Raw genomic sequence first — 15527 nt, 5'->3', positions numbered from 1 at the left:
AGCTCTTTAACAGTGTTGTTGTTGTTGTCTGAGTTCATTTCTAAGATACAAAAAATATTCTGTATTAAAAAATTTTATATTTAAAATGGAGACTCTCATCAAGAAGCTCAACAATGAAAGCTGCTCGAAAGAGATTAAAAAATTAACTGAGCTATAGGTAGACGTTTTACATAACTTTACTGGATGTGAACATCTGCACATCACATAAGGAGAAAAAACTTGTATAGAGCTTAATGATGATTTTAAAGTTATTTTGCCAGACAAATATGCTAAATTAATTACTGACTGGGATGTTCAATTTTTTTAAGGTGGACAGATAAAGGTGAGGTACAAAGGGATGAAGAAGCATTAAAAGAAAAATGAATTGAATGATCTATAATTCAGTATGTGAAACTTTTCCTTCGAGGCGGGCTAGCGTGTTTCAGTCCGAAATACTGGCGCACTCTGCACAGAATGCAGAGGCCTGAATGGAAGGCGTTCGATAGGAGATATTTTGCAGTTTTTTTCAGAATCATTTACTCTCGTTCACTGTTATTTTCTTACGTTCACCAGCGTGAAAAATGAGTGATTTAGACCTGAAAAGAGGGGGAGAGTAGCTGTTTTTTGGCTATTTAGCTCTATTTTTGCATTCATTTTCCTCACGAAGAGGTGAACGGCGGTGAATTTTCTGCTAAAAAGTGGGTTGAAGTTAAGGTTTTGCAAGGGAAATAACTCATTTCCCTCGGTGAACGACGGAAATGGTTGCGTTCAGCAAGGAAAATAAAGAGGTAAACGACGGTGAATTTTGAGAGAATTTGAGGTTAAAAGTGGGTTAAAGTAGAATATTTCTGTAGGTTTTGAGTAATTAGTAATTAGGTTGAGCCAGGAAGTGTGCTAGTGAGCCAGAACCTACAGAAATACTTTGCAGGACCAACAAATCAGAACATTCCCCGTCAATGAAGACGTTGCCTCCACGTATCGACTGTTCTATGGCGGTGCCAACAATCGTGGGATATGCTACCTCAATGGCCAGCTTTACCTGATACCTCCGCCATACAATTCATTATCGTCGTTTAGTAAGGAACGTTTTTTCTTCATAGTTGGTGAAATTGTCTCATCAAATAAAACAGAAGTCGATGGCACAGTGTGGACTCTTTGGCCCTGTTAACTAAATTTTGTGCTTTTCTCTGCTCCCTCCTCAGAAACTGGATCTTAAGTGTTTTGGGGTAGTTCAAGTACGTTTCGAGGTTAGGGGAAAGCACTTCATCAGTATTCCACACCACCCAGTGTTAAGAGGAACCCGCCGTCAAGGAAGAAGTCTGTGTTGCTTGTGAACGTAGCGAAAATGAGCTTAAGAAGAGCAATGATAGAAGCGTTCAACGATTTTGAAAGTAAAAAGTTGCCAACCAACCTGAGTAAAAACCCTAGGAAATTTTGGTCGTATGTAAAATCAGTAAGTGGGTCAAAATCGTCTCTCAGCGACTACACCGGCACCGAAACGGAAGATGACAGAGAGAAGGCCGAAATACTGAATTCGGTCTTCCGAAGTTGTTTCACTGCGGAAGATCGTAACACTGTCCCTCCTTTCAGTCGTCGTGCGAACGTCGAAATGGCAGATATTGAAATAACCGATCGAGGAACTGAAAAGCAGCTACAGTCGCTTAGTAGTGGAAAGGCGTTAGTACCAGATGGGATACCTATAAGATTCTATAAAGATTATGCGAAAGAACTTGCTCCCCTTCTAGCAGAATTTACCGTAGATCGGTTGAGCAACGAAAGATACCTAACGACTGAAAGAAAGCGCTGGTCATTCCTGTTTTTAAGAAAGGACGTAAGACAGATCCAAACAATTATAGACCCTTATCGTTGACATCAATCTGTTGTTGAATTATGCAACACGTTTTATGCTAAAGAATTATGACTTTTTCGAAGATGAACATTTCCTCTATAAAAATCAACATGGATTCCGCAAACAGATCCTGCGAAATAGACCTCTCTGTACCTCCATGATACCCACAGCGCAGTGGACAACGGAGCTCAGCTTGATGCCGTGTTCCTTGATTTCAGTAAGGCATTTGACACCGTCCTGCATTGACGTTTAATGAAAAAAATAGGAGCTTGCGGAGTATCGGAGCAGCTGCGATTGGATTCAAGACTTTGTTGCAGATAAAACTCAACCCGTCGCTGTTAACAGAACGAATCTACAGATGTAAATGTAAATCCGGAGTACCACAGGGAAGTGTGATAGGACCGTTCCTGTTTACAACATATATAAATGATCTAGTAGAAAGCATCGGATGCTCTGTAACGTTACTCGCAGATGATGCAGTTGTCTATACCAAAGATGCAACGCTGAAGATAGTAAGAATTTTCAGAGCGACCTGCAGAGAATTCGTGAATATTGCAGACTCGGGCCGTTGACCCGGAAGGTAAATAAATGTAACATATAGCGCATACATAGGAAAAGAAATCCACTACTGCACAGTTACACTGTTGATAACAAACAGCTGGAGACAGCGTCTGCCGTAAAATATCTAGACGTAACTATCCAGAACGACCTTAAATGGAATGACCATGTAAAACAGATAGTGGGAAAAGCGAAGACCAGACTCAGATTCATCGGAAGAATCTTAAGGAAATGTAACTCATCCACGAAAGAAGTGGCTTATAAGGCTCTTGTTCGCCCGATTCTTGAGTATTGTTCATCTATCTGGGATCCCTATCAGGTAGGACTGATGGAGGAGATAGAGAAGATCCAACGAAGAGCGGCGCTAAACTAACTTCACTGGCAGACGTTACAAGAGAGGCGTTGTGCATCACGCAGAGATTTACTATTGAAATTTCGGGACAGTACTTTTCAGGAGGAGGCGGATGATATATTACTCCCCCCCACATGCATCTCGCGTTCTGACCACGAGGAGAAAATTCGAGAAATTTGATCAAATACAGAGTGTTACCGACAATCATTCTTCCCACGCACTATTCGTGAGTGGAACAGGGTTGGAGGGATCAGATAGTGGTACCGAAAGTACCCTCCGCCACACACCATTAGGTGTTTTGCGGAATATGATGTAGATTTTAACTTTGAATGGATTGAGCAGTTTAAAGAGATCTGATTTTCTTGTCTTGCGCATTATTCCCTCGTCATAAAAAAAGAGTACATGGATATGGGGCTCGGCCGCTCCCGCCGGAGGTTCGAGTGCGCCCTCAGGAGTAGTTGCGTGTGTTGTTCTTAGTGTTAGCTTAACCTAGTTTAGAAGAGAGTAAGTCTATGGACCGATGAGCTATGCAGTTTGGTCCCTTAGGATGTCACACACATTTGAACATTTTTTGGATGTGGATCTAACTCAATAGCGATGTGTCACTCGAACTGTTCTGGTGACTTCATATTCAAAGAGATTTGACGGAAAATTGTATCCAAACTGACCGTGATTGGTTCACCATTAATCTCGACTATACACCTCAGCCGGCTGGAGTGGCCGAACGGTTCTAGGCGCTACAGTCTGAAACCGCGCGACTGCTACGGACGCAAGTTCGGATCCTGCCACGGGCATGGATGTGTGTGATGTCCATAGTTAGGTGTAAGTAGTTCTAAGTTCTAGGGGACTGATGATCTCAGCAGTTAAGTCTCATAGTGCTCAGAGCCATTTGTACACCTCACGGGTCTTAGAGACACCACTCTGTTATTCCTCAGTGACTGCACTTCCTTAAAATTTTCTCGCTTCATTATTTTCTGACCTTTCTTTCCCCTTGTCATAAGCCTCTTGGCAGCTGATGTCGTCACCTGTAACACCTCAGTACTAATGCACATTATGGATGTTACTTGAGGGAATGGATGATGAGAGTCAGATTACTTACTGAATTCCTCAACACAGGTGTTGTCCACCTTTCTGGTATCAGTGTCTTGATCTGATAAGATAAAAGTTACTCCGCAGAGTTCCTGAATTAGGTGTCTAACGTCTACTGCTGTTGGCATTCCAACACTCCGTCCAGCCAGCGTTCCATGTAGGATCGTCGATATTTTTTAAAAAATCACGAGTCCAATACATCGATATTTAAATTTATCATCATCGACCTCTAGGTATCTGACAAGAATATCGATATATCTTCAGAAAAGATATCGTCGTACCTACCAATAAAAATATCGTCTGCACATTGTAAATATATTACCAGTTTTAGAGTTACATATGTAAGTACTGATTAATTATTGGACACACTGTGCATCAACAAGCTAGCAGCCTTATTATCCCCTTACAGCAAGAATTGAAAGGAAAACAATACACGTTCACGCTTGGCGATAGCCACTTTGGTAACAACAGTAAGTATATGTAAGTGGCACAATAAAAGATGTCCGATGGGTACGTCGTTCGGTTTCGTAGCACATCAGATTTATCCAGAACACTTCATGTCGACTTCACTATTTCTTCATTTCTGCCAACGCCAGTGACCTAACAGTTTGTTGTCAAAATTATGCGGTGACGTTAAACGTTGCAGTTTGTGTTGGTAGCGCCGAGCGAGGAATGCCGAGCGCCAATTACGTCAGCATTTCCCCTCACACGTGTCTGCCCACCGTAAAGACCAGTCTTGTCATTTAGAGTTTCATTAACCATTTTCAGCAGCTGTTTTTGAAGAATGCCGACGTAAATAAATAGCGTACTAGTTGGGTTAAAATCTTTTTTTTTTTTTTTTAACGCCACTGGTGTGTTATTTCTTCACATCGGAAATTTTGTTATTCCATTCACACCGCTACCGCCCTAGTGCAGCCAGACTTCTTCCTTTGTGCCATCTGCACTTGCTTCACAGAGTGAAAAGGAAACATTGGACGTCATGAAAGCCCAAAAAGTAGTAAGACTCCTTCACAAAGTGAAAGTAAAATTTTCTTCTACTACTATTTCACAAGAACAACTTCAATTATTTACCGAAAATTGTGGAAAAAATATAGTATAAATTAAAAATATCGGCACTAGATTTCGCCATTTAGATATCGATATATCGTCCGTTACAACTGCAGCTTTATCGATATCTTATGGGAATAATACCGATATTTTTAATACAGATCTAGTTCCATGCATAATTCCCTACCTCTCAAAGAGCCCCCCGCCCCTCATGTCTGCTGACAGTATCCCTGAGCAGTGTTTTTGGGCTTCTCGGATGGTTAAAAAACTTTGGGTTACAAAGCGCTCGTATTTCCCAGGACTGAGTTTCTTTATCAAGTTCCTACATATTCTGTAGGTGTATTTGGCTACCTTTGCTATACTTAAAGTGGCCACTTTCGTGAAAGTAAGGTATCATTCCTTATGTTTGGTTGGTGCAACCCCTATTCCCCACTTCTCACAGCTTCGATGAATTGTTTGAGCATTGAAACAATGCTAAAATACTAAAAAAAATTATCCGCGGTTCAAAAGTAAGCTTATTTCACATAAAAGTCTTAGCAGGAATTTTGGACTACGAATACTTTCCGGTTTATATTTTTATCTTTTCAAAGGAGTTAGTGAAGTATGAAATTTAGCAGTTCTTTTTAAGTAAAATTTTATGCTATGTAACTTGAGGCATCAAGGGATCACAAATTTAGCATTGGAGGGCAGTGTGGAGGGTAAAAATCGTAGAGGGAGACCATGAGATGAATACACTAAACAGATTCAGAAGGATGTAGGTTGCAGTAGGTAGTGGGAGATGAAGAAGCTTGCACAGGATAGAGTAGCATGGAGAGCTGCATCAAACCAGTCTCAGGACTGAAGACCACAACAACAACAACTTTCATATTTGACACTTTTCACCTGGGTAGCCGTTTTTGAGTTACAGGTGTTACAATATGAGCGTATTTAACTCTTCCGCTAAGCTGGTAAAACTTGATGATATTTGACTATAGATTGTGCCTGAACTGATTTTAACTTTCAAGTAGGTCGTTCTGCGCGAAATGGTATGCTCTTTCTTACTGGTATCGATAATTTTCTGTAGGATGTATCACTTCCGAGTACAGGAGAAAGATAGGAACAGTCCTTCGTGTTTTTTTTTTTTCGGCCCCCTAAAATTCAGCAATAGCCAGAAACAATCGCATATCCACATATCTGGGATAGCTAATGTAGACTAAAATGACTCCCGGACTGTGCATATTTGTTGACCAGCGAGATGCTTTTTCGTGGTAGTTTTCCTGGGCTACTAGGAGCCATAGGCACTATATCAGTACACCCTCGTAGCTGCGCTGGGAAGGAACCAGAGCTACAAGCGCTAATAGAAAACTCTGAAGTTCAAATCATTATAGGTACGGAAAGATGGCTGAATCCGCAGACAAGTTATACCGAAAGTTTCAGAAAGGACTTGACAGTGTTCAGAAAAGACAGATTAAATATAGTTGGTGGTGGCGCGATTGTTGCTAGTAGACGCTGTGGAAAACTGAAATAGATAGTTACTATGAGACAGTATGGTTAGAGGTTATACTTGACAACCGGAATAGATTAACAACAAGTTCCGTTTACCAACCTCCCTATTTAGACAATAGAGTTGCTGAGAAGTTCAGAGAAGACTTGAGTCTTATTTCAAATAGGTACACCACTCGTACAAATATACTTGTTGGTCACTTCAATCTACCTTGATATGTTGGCCAAAATAAATGTTTGAAGTCAGTGGTAGACATGAAACATCCTCCGAAATCGTACTAAATGCTTTCTTGGAAAATTTTTCTGAACAATTAGTTCAGAAGCCCAATCCAAATGCGGAAACATCCTCCATTTCTTATCGAAAATTAATGCCGAAGAAATGGGGAGCATTATGACAGAAACAGGGATTAGTGACCACAATTTCATAGTAGCGAGACTGACTACCGTAACATCAAAGTCCACCAAAATAAAAGCAACATTATATTTAATAAAAAAACAAAAACAAAAATTCGCTTGGCGCCTCCATTCGTTCTGAACTAAGTGCTAAGAAATAGCATAGACAGCACTTGAGAGATCTACACGAAATAAATTAATAACAATCAGAACTTACCCCGCATGTTACGAAAAACAGGTTAGACCAGTTTTCCAGCAGCGGCGAAAACAGCATGCCAAATTTTAGAAAAAGTAAAATCCACAAGGTCATCGAAATTTACCATGAACTTCAGTGCGCGATGATTTCAATAGTTTACACCACGAATCTCTGTTTGACAATGTGGCACAGAGTCCAAAGAGATTCTTGTGATTTGTGAAGTGCACCAGTGGCAAGATACAATCAGTATCTTCACTGTTCAATGGTACCAATGAGAGTGCCACTTCAGAAGACGAAGTAAATGTTCCACATGATGAATAAAGAATACACTCCTGGAAATTGAAATAAGAACACCGTGAATTCATTGTCCCAGGAAGGGGAAACTTTATTGACACATTCCTGGGGTCAGATACATCACATGATCACACTGACAGAACCACAGGCACATAGACACAGGCAACAGAGCATGCACAATGTCGGCACTAGTACAGTGTATATCCACCTTTCGCAGCAATGCAGGCTGCTATTCTCCCATGGAGACGATCGTAGAGATGCTGGATGTAGTCCTGTGGAACGGCTTGCCATGCCATTTCCACCTGGCGCCTCAGTTGGACCAGCGTTCGTGCTGGACGTGCAGACCGCGTGAGACGACGCTTCATCCAGTCCCAAACATGCTCAATGGGGGACAGATCCGGAGATCTTGCTGGCCAGGGTAGTTGACTTACACCTTCTAGAGCACGTTGGGTGGCACGGGATACATGCGGACGTGCATTGTCCTGTTGGAACAGCAAGTTCCCTTGCCGGTCTAGGAATGGTAGAACGATGGGTTCGATGACGGTTTGGATGTACCGTGCACTATTCAGTGTCCCCTCGACGATCACCAGTGGTGTACGGCCAGTGTAGGAGATCGCTCCCCACACCATGATGCCGGGTGTTGGCCCTGTGTGCCTCGGTCGTATGCAGTCCTGATTGTGGCGCTCACCTGCACGGCGCCAAACACGCATACGACCATCATTGGCACCAAGGCAGAAGCGACTCTCATCGCTGAAGACGACACGTCTCCATTCGTCCCTCCATTCACGCCTGTCGCGACACCACTGGAGGCGGGCTGCACAATGTTGGGGCGTGAGCGGAAGACGGCCTAACGGTGTGCGGGACCGTAGCCCAGCTTCATGGAGACGGTTGCGAATGGTCCTCGCCGATACCCCAGGAGCAACAGTGTCCCTAATTTGCTGGGAAGTGGCGGTGCGGTCCCCTACGGCACTGCGTAGGATCCTACGGTCTTGGCGTGCATCCGTGCGTCGCTGCGGTCCGGTCCCAGGTCGACGGGCACGTCCACCTTCCGCCGACCACTGGCGACAACATCGATGTACTGTGGAGACCTCACGCCCCACGTGTTGAGCAATTCGGCGGTACGTCCACCCGGCCTCCCACATGCCCACTATACGCCCTCGCTCAAAGTCCGTCAACTGCACATACGGTTCACGTCCACGCTGTCGCGGCATGCTACCAGTGTTAAAGACTGCGATGGAGCTCCGTATGCCACGGCAAACTGGCTGACACTGACGGCGGCGGTGCACAAATGCTGCGCAGCTAGCGCCATTCGACGGCCAACACCGCCGGTCCTGGTGTGTCCGCTGTGCCGTGCGTGTGATCATTGCTTGTACAGCCCTCTCGCAGTGTCCGGAGCAAGTATGGTGGGTCTGACACACCGGTATCAATGTGTTCTTTTTTCCATTTCCAGGAGTGTAGATGCAAACATGAGTAACTCAGAAAAAAAATGAAATGATCGTATGGCTTTGTTGGCCCGGAGGCCCCATGCGGGGAAGTTCGGCCGCCATATTGCAAGTCCTTTTTAGCTGACGCCACTTCGGCGACTTGCGAGTCAATGATGATGAAGAAAACACAACACCCAGTCAGTCATATAGAGGCAGAGAAAATTCCTGACCCCGCCGGGAATCGAACCCGGGACCCCATGCGCGGGAAGCGAGATCGCTACACACTACCGCAAGACCACGAGCTGCGGACTGAGAAGTAGATATTCTCGGTGTAGTGAAGCAATGCCAGTCACTTAATAAAGGCAAGTCTTCCAATTCAAACCATATACCAACGAGGCCTACATCCTTTCCACAGTATGCTGATCGATAGTTTCATATTCAGCAATCATACACAACCTCCTGCTCAGCGAAAGATCTTTACCTAAAGAATGGAAAACTGCATGGGTCACACCAATATTCGAGGAAGGAAATGGAAGTAATCCGCAGAATTAGAAACCCACATCTCTGACGGCAGTCAGCAGTAGCAACATACTACGTTCAAGCATTATGCATTACATCGTTGAAAATAATATTTGGACACACAGTCAGCACATATTCACAAAATATTGTCCCTGTGAAACACAACTAGCTCTTTATTCACAAGCATGCAAAAGTTTTCAGTCTTGGTTGCACTAGATCAGTTCTGATTTTGACAACGCGTTTCGACAAATTATTGCTATCCGATCTGTTATGACACAGAAAGTAGAAACATGGAGTATGCTATTCTTTGCACATATTACAAAAACATAACTTCTGCTCTTTGGGGCCTGCACTGCAAATTACGCCTTTTAATGAAGTGATTATTACGAATATCAGCCAGCTGCACCGCTGTTTAAATGGTTTTTATTTTATGAATTCTTCACGATGAGTCCATTTCGGCAAATTGCCACCATCTGGTGGTCTTTAAATACATAAATAAGCTATGGTCTTAATATAATAGTCTGTAACTATGATCATAAAAGTTATAATACATCGTCAGGTGTTTTTATCTTACATGTAATATCGTTGCTACCATGTCCTGACGTTTTCAGAATTATTAGTTTCTTCTCAGATGTACACTGGAGATGCGTATCTGATTTCAGTTGCTTTTTATGTACGCTATTTTTCTTCGCAGGAAGGATGGCAGTGGATCAGCGATATGACATGTTTTCATAGTTACAGTTATAAATAAGTGATAGGTGGAAAGGCTGTTTTTTTTTTATTTTCATAGGTTTGTTTCTAGTAATGTTTGTGGCTGGAGTTTGTTTTGGTTTTATTTGAGATTTTTCATTTACATTTTTATTTTCTCGTAATAATTTTGTTATTGTCTATGATATGTGTTGGTGATATGTCTGTTTTATAGTCTTCATAATATTTGTCGCTGTTATTATCAATAAGTGTTACTTAGCGTCTCTAATTTATTACTTTACCCGTTTTCTTAATTTATAGTGTGAATGAAGTTTTCTATGTTCTTTTTGTCCTTTAGGTCGGTCAGTAAATTTGTAGGGTTGCAGTATGCATGTGAATATATCTCTATTTTCTCAAGGACGTTCCTGAATGATCCCTTCTGCGTAATATGGAGGATATCTAGTGCTTTGTTTATAGATTTTATGTTGTATTTTTCTGTTTGTAGATGCTGAAAAAATGTGGATGGTTTATTTTCACATTCTCTGGTGTGCTCTTTGTATCTAATTTTGAAGTTCGTACCACTTTGTCCTATGTAGAATCTGTGGTATGTGTTGCATGAAATTTTGTATATGCCAGTGTTGTTATAATTCCATTTCAGTGTATGGGAATTTTCGAGCTGTATTTGTAGATTTTTTGTCTGAGGCTCTGTGTATTTTGATATGCAAAGAATGTCGATTTTGTTGAATAATTTGTTTTAAATCTTTCCTAGATATGTTTTGTTCTTATGTAGGTTGTTTTCTTCTTTTTATTTTTTGTATGTTTAGTGTTTATTCTTTATGTATATTGTGCCTTTCTGGTTGTTTTTTATTGTAGTATAACAACATGAACAGTATAAAGCAAAGACATGACACCAAAATAAATCATAGACAATAAGAAAATTATTACAAAAAAATAAAAAAGTGAAACAAAAATCTCAAATAAAAGCCTAATAAAGTCCTGACAAAACCATAACTAGAACCAAACCTATAAAAAAGTAAAAGACAACCCACTCTCAACCCATCACTTGCTTATAATGGTAACTATGTAAACATGTAATATCGCTGATCCACTGTAATCCAGGCTGTCAAGAAAAATAACATACATAAAAACCAAGTACAAACAGATACACATCTCCAGTATATATCTCTGAGGAGAAACTAATAATTATAAAAAGACCAGGGCATGGCAGCAACGATATTATATGTAAGGTAAAGACACCTGACTATGTATTAGAACTTTTACAATCATAGTTACATACCATCATATTAAGACCATCAGTTACGTATGTATTCAGAGAGCACCTGATGATGGCAATATGCCGAAACAGGTTCATCGTGAATAACTTACAAAATAAAAACCATTTAAAGAGCAGTGTAGCCAACATATATTTGTAATAATCAATTACAAAAACATTTTTCGTGAGAAAAGAAGATAACCATTATATGCAACGTGTTTGCATTGATCATAAAACGAGTACTCACAATTAATAGAGTACAAATACAGTAATGTATTTGAGTAATACAATGCAAGTAACTTAAAACATCAGTCATTATCTCCCCTCTGATTACCAACCCTGGTATACTGCTGCACCTTCACATACACATCGCTCCATCCCTCCATCCCTACACCTACACATACTCCATATTCTATCCAATGCAACATCAACCAACTCTGTCTCCCATACAATAATATCTGCTCCAATATTTATCCTTCATACCATCCTTAACTCTTCTCCCACTTGTTTCACTCCACATCAGTTCTCTCCTCTCTTTTTCCCTCTCCTTCCATTCACATCCCTTTCCTCTTGTAACCACCTATCCACAAACCATGCCTCACCCTCTGTCTTCCCCACAGACAGCATTTCCGACTATCCACCTCAACTTCTACCTAACAACCCCTATCTTTTTACCCCCATCTCTCAACCATAAAGAACATACTCTTTCCTCTAACAGTTTTCTCACCCTGTGCAAATCCTTCAGCTCTTAAGTGAAAGTGCAGTGCTTCAGTGCTTTTTTCCTCCAATGTGTTTTCAAACAATAAAGGAAACAAAAAAGACATCTTAGATCTGCACCAGCCAGAAGTATCATCAGTCCTCATCGCTGCTCCACTATCGCTACCATCATTGCTTCATCTGGGTCTGGAAGCAGAAGCACCTACAACACCTACTCCAGCAACAACCAAATTCATACCAATTTTATATGCCACAACTACGACTGCATCAAACACATCTGCATAAGCTTCAAACCAACTAGCTCCAGGTAAGAAAAGGAAAAGCCGGGAAAAATACCTGCTCACTCAAGAATCGGTGTCCCCCAACACCCCATCCAGAAACGATCCCTGCACACACCTAGTACAGATACCTTACCTATCGATGGCACCTGAAAATCCACAAATACCAAAACGTATGGCATCCCCCCCCCCCCATCCCATGCCCAACAACTCAAATGCATTCCTTCATGGCCGGCCTTTGTGGCCAAGTGGTTCTAGGCACTGCAGTCTGTAACTGCATTGCTGCTACGGTCGCAGGTTCGAATCCTGCCTTGAGAATGGATGTGTGTGATGTCCTTAGATTAGTTAGGTTTGAGTAGTTCTAGGTCTAGGGAACTGATGTCCTCAGTTGTTAAGTTCCATAGTGCTTACTGCCATTTGAACCATTTGAGCATTCCTTCATCTTCTGACATCCTGATGTCTAATTCCTCAGTCCAAAAAGACTGTTCTGGAGTGTTTTAATACTGTAGCCAACTTTAACTTGTGTACCTTTCAAACTACCAACATGTAACAGCACATACCCTGCAAAGCCTCCATAGTCACTAAGTCCTCTGATCCTGATTTCCAAACCCATCTACTGCGAAGGCTATCATCCAATTCTTTGGTACATACAGTCGCATTTAGTTAGGGGTTGTCCGGTTTCACATGGGGCGAGAAATACTAAACGACATAAGGGCAGATGGCACGTTTCTGGTAGTAACTTTTTGTTTGGTGAGGGGTGTGCCGTAGTTGCCGATACCCAGTTACGCCTACCTTATATTTGTCTTAATTTGAATCAGGAACCTCTGTGCGCTTTATTAGATACAGGTAGCACGTATTCCTTGCTTAATGAGGCTTGGTTTCTGGAATTTATCAATCTTACCAAACTGAAACCTAAAAAAATCCCGCTTAAGAGATGTCGTGTGGCCAATGGTCAGGTGTTGCCTCTGGTGGGGTGGGTTAAGAGTAGTGTTACGGTAGCACAGTTTTCGTGGCCAATAACCTTTGCTCTCATTACTAGCTTGCCGGTAAATATGGTGCTCGGTTGTGATTTCATTTCAAAAACTCAACTAGTTTTGGATTATTCCGGGGGTAAGTTTTCTTTTACGTTTGCGCCAAATCAGAAGTTTGGAATTTGTGAATGTCAAGCAGCGTTAACATCCACGCCTCCTTCCTTGTCAGTCACTCCTATTAATGATATTGATCTCTGTCATCTTTCTCTGTGGGGCGGCCAACAGGTCCATGAGTTGTTGGATGCGTTTCCTGGCATAGTTAGTGATAAACTTGAGGTAACGAATAAATTAGAATATGATATTCGTTTGACTGACAATATTCCGGTTAGACAGTCCCCATACCGTCTCTCACCATCTGAGGTGAAAATATTGCGGGAAAAGGTACAGAAGATGTTAGATCAAGAGGTTATCCATCCCAGTATTGCGGTATTATCATTGCTCTTCGGTGGGAGGTCACTTAGACACATACAAAACGATTCAGAAAATTAAGCAGTATTGTCCTGGCCTCATCTTGAGCGTGACATTAAGAAATTAGTAGCCGGTTGTCATTTGTGTTGGGCCGCAAAACCTAGCAATGCCCTACAGCAAGGTCTATTATCTTCGGAACGTGAAAATTATCCAATGGATCGTCTTTACATCGATTATGTGGGTCCGTTGCCATGTTCCAGTAGAGGGAATATGTATATTTTGGTGGTAATTGATGCCTTTTCTCGCTTTACTTGGCATATTCCCAGTAGAAGTAGTACTACTAACGTAACTATTTCTTACCTTACTAACATCTTTTCGATCTTTGGGCCTCCTAAGAGCTTGGTTAGTGATAATGCCCCTGCTTTTGTGTCAAATAAATTTAAGACCTTTTGTTTCAGGAATGGTATCAAGAACATAAATACAACACAGTATTACCCTCAGGGGTCCTTTGCTGAACGTGTGAATCGCAACCTAAAATCCGCTTTAATAATTTACTATCAAGTTAAACCGAGTAAGTGGGATACTAACTTGCCCTGGATTAATTTTGCGTTTAACACTGCGGTTCATGAGCCATTGAAAACTACTCTCGCCTCTCTCTTATTGGCTTATCCTATAAATTCGCCTTTGTCTAACTTATGGCGCATCCAAGACTTACTACCTGAGCAGGTATCCCCAGGGTTAATTAGAAGGAACTGGAATCGGGCTCGTCGCAATATAGCGGCTGCCCATGGTCGTCCAGCCGTGTGGTACAACCACAATAGGCGTCCTTATCAGGGAAAACCAGGGGATCAAGTCTACATTAAGAATGTTCAGGGTTGAGGAAGGATGGAGGGCCGAGTAGGCAAGTTCACACCCCGCTTTATAGGTCCATGCATTGGGCCGGTTAACCTGTTAGTCAGACATGATCAGACCAGTAGGGAATATCGAGTCCATTTGAGCCAGGTGAAGTCTCTGAGTTCGGGCGCCTGTTCTAGTTTGGGGAGAGGAGATTGAGCTATGGTAAAAATTGCTGTTTTGAAGAGCGCATCGCAGCGCATAGTGTGAAGCAGTCGCCCTCCATTTCTGGCGGTGGTACCGCTGTGGTAATTGCAGATTTGTTGTCTCCCTCTGGTGGCAAAGGGGAAAGGTTGCCTGTTCACGTGTATTTAGGGGGCGCTATGAGCTCGCCAGTAGTTTGTCTGGGTCAGTATCTCGTCCCCAGCTTGCTACTCTGTCTCTCGTCCGCATTTGTGAGGCAGTTAGTGTCTGTTTGTCGTCCGGAGTGCTAGTATGTCTTTCGTTCGGATAAACCTTTAAAGCTGGCAAAATGAGAGTCTTTCCACTCTGCCAGTAAGAGAACTCAGCGACTGGTCGCCTGGTCAGGGCTTAGTTCCTGCATATGAGTCTGTGCGTTAGGCCGCCAGTCTGCTCGAGTTTGCTGAGGCAATGGTCATTGGCGGCTGGATCGGTCGGTTGGGTGGTCGCGCACTGAGGTTCAAGATGACTCGTCCGTCTTGAGCGTCGGCGCATGTGAGGTCGCCACGTGAGTCCAGTGGGCCGCAGCGTATAGCGAGGGGTAGTGACTTCGTGGTCGACACGAGAGCATCAGGAGTCAATCTACGACATCGGTCTGGCCGGTGCGAGCTGTGACGCCGCGAGACGGGAGATCGGCGCGCCTTCCTGCGTCCGTTGAAGCGGCTGGCAGCGGACGGTTCGGGAGAGCGATTTGGGGGTGCTACACCAGGTCTTCTCGAGAAATCGCAGTTTATTAGAAGTTAAGTGATTGGTGATATGTTGCTTGATTTACTCTTGTTAAATTCTACTTGTTTTCTTGGTGAGGTCGCCAGCCGTTTTGCTTTGGTGTCGTCCTACCATTTTTCTCCGTTTGCCCACCCGCAGGAAGGTGGCTGTT

At 42.6% G+C, this 15527-nt stretch overlaps 1 protein-coding gene across 1 annotated transcript in view; it reads right to left on the bottom strand.

The window, feature by feature from the left end:
- LOC126213370 (zinc finger protein ZFP2-like) overlaps nucleotides 1-15527 on the bottom strand; it is a 224982-nt gene that overhangs the window by 93248 nt on the left and 116207 nt on the right. The gene's annotated exons all lie outside the window — the stretch shown is intronic.

This window comes from Schistocerca nitens, chromosome 11 (genome assembly GCF_023898315.1).
Source record: "Schistocerca nitens isolate TAMUIC-IGC-003100 chromosome 11, iqSchNite1.1, whole genome shotgun sequence".
Lineage (NCBI taxonomy): Eukaryota > Metazoa > Arthropoda > Insecta > Orthoptera > Acrididae > Schistocerca > Schistocerca nitens.
Note: the sequence above shows the minus strand (reverse complement) of the source record. Positions and strands in the feature narration are given on the sequence as shown.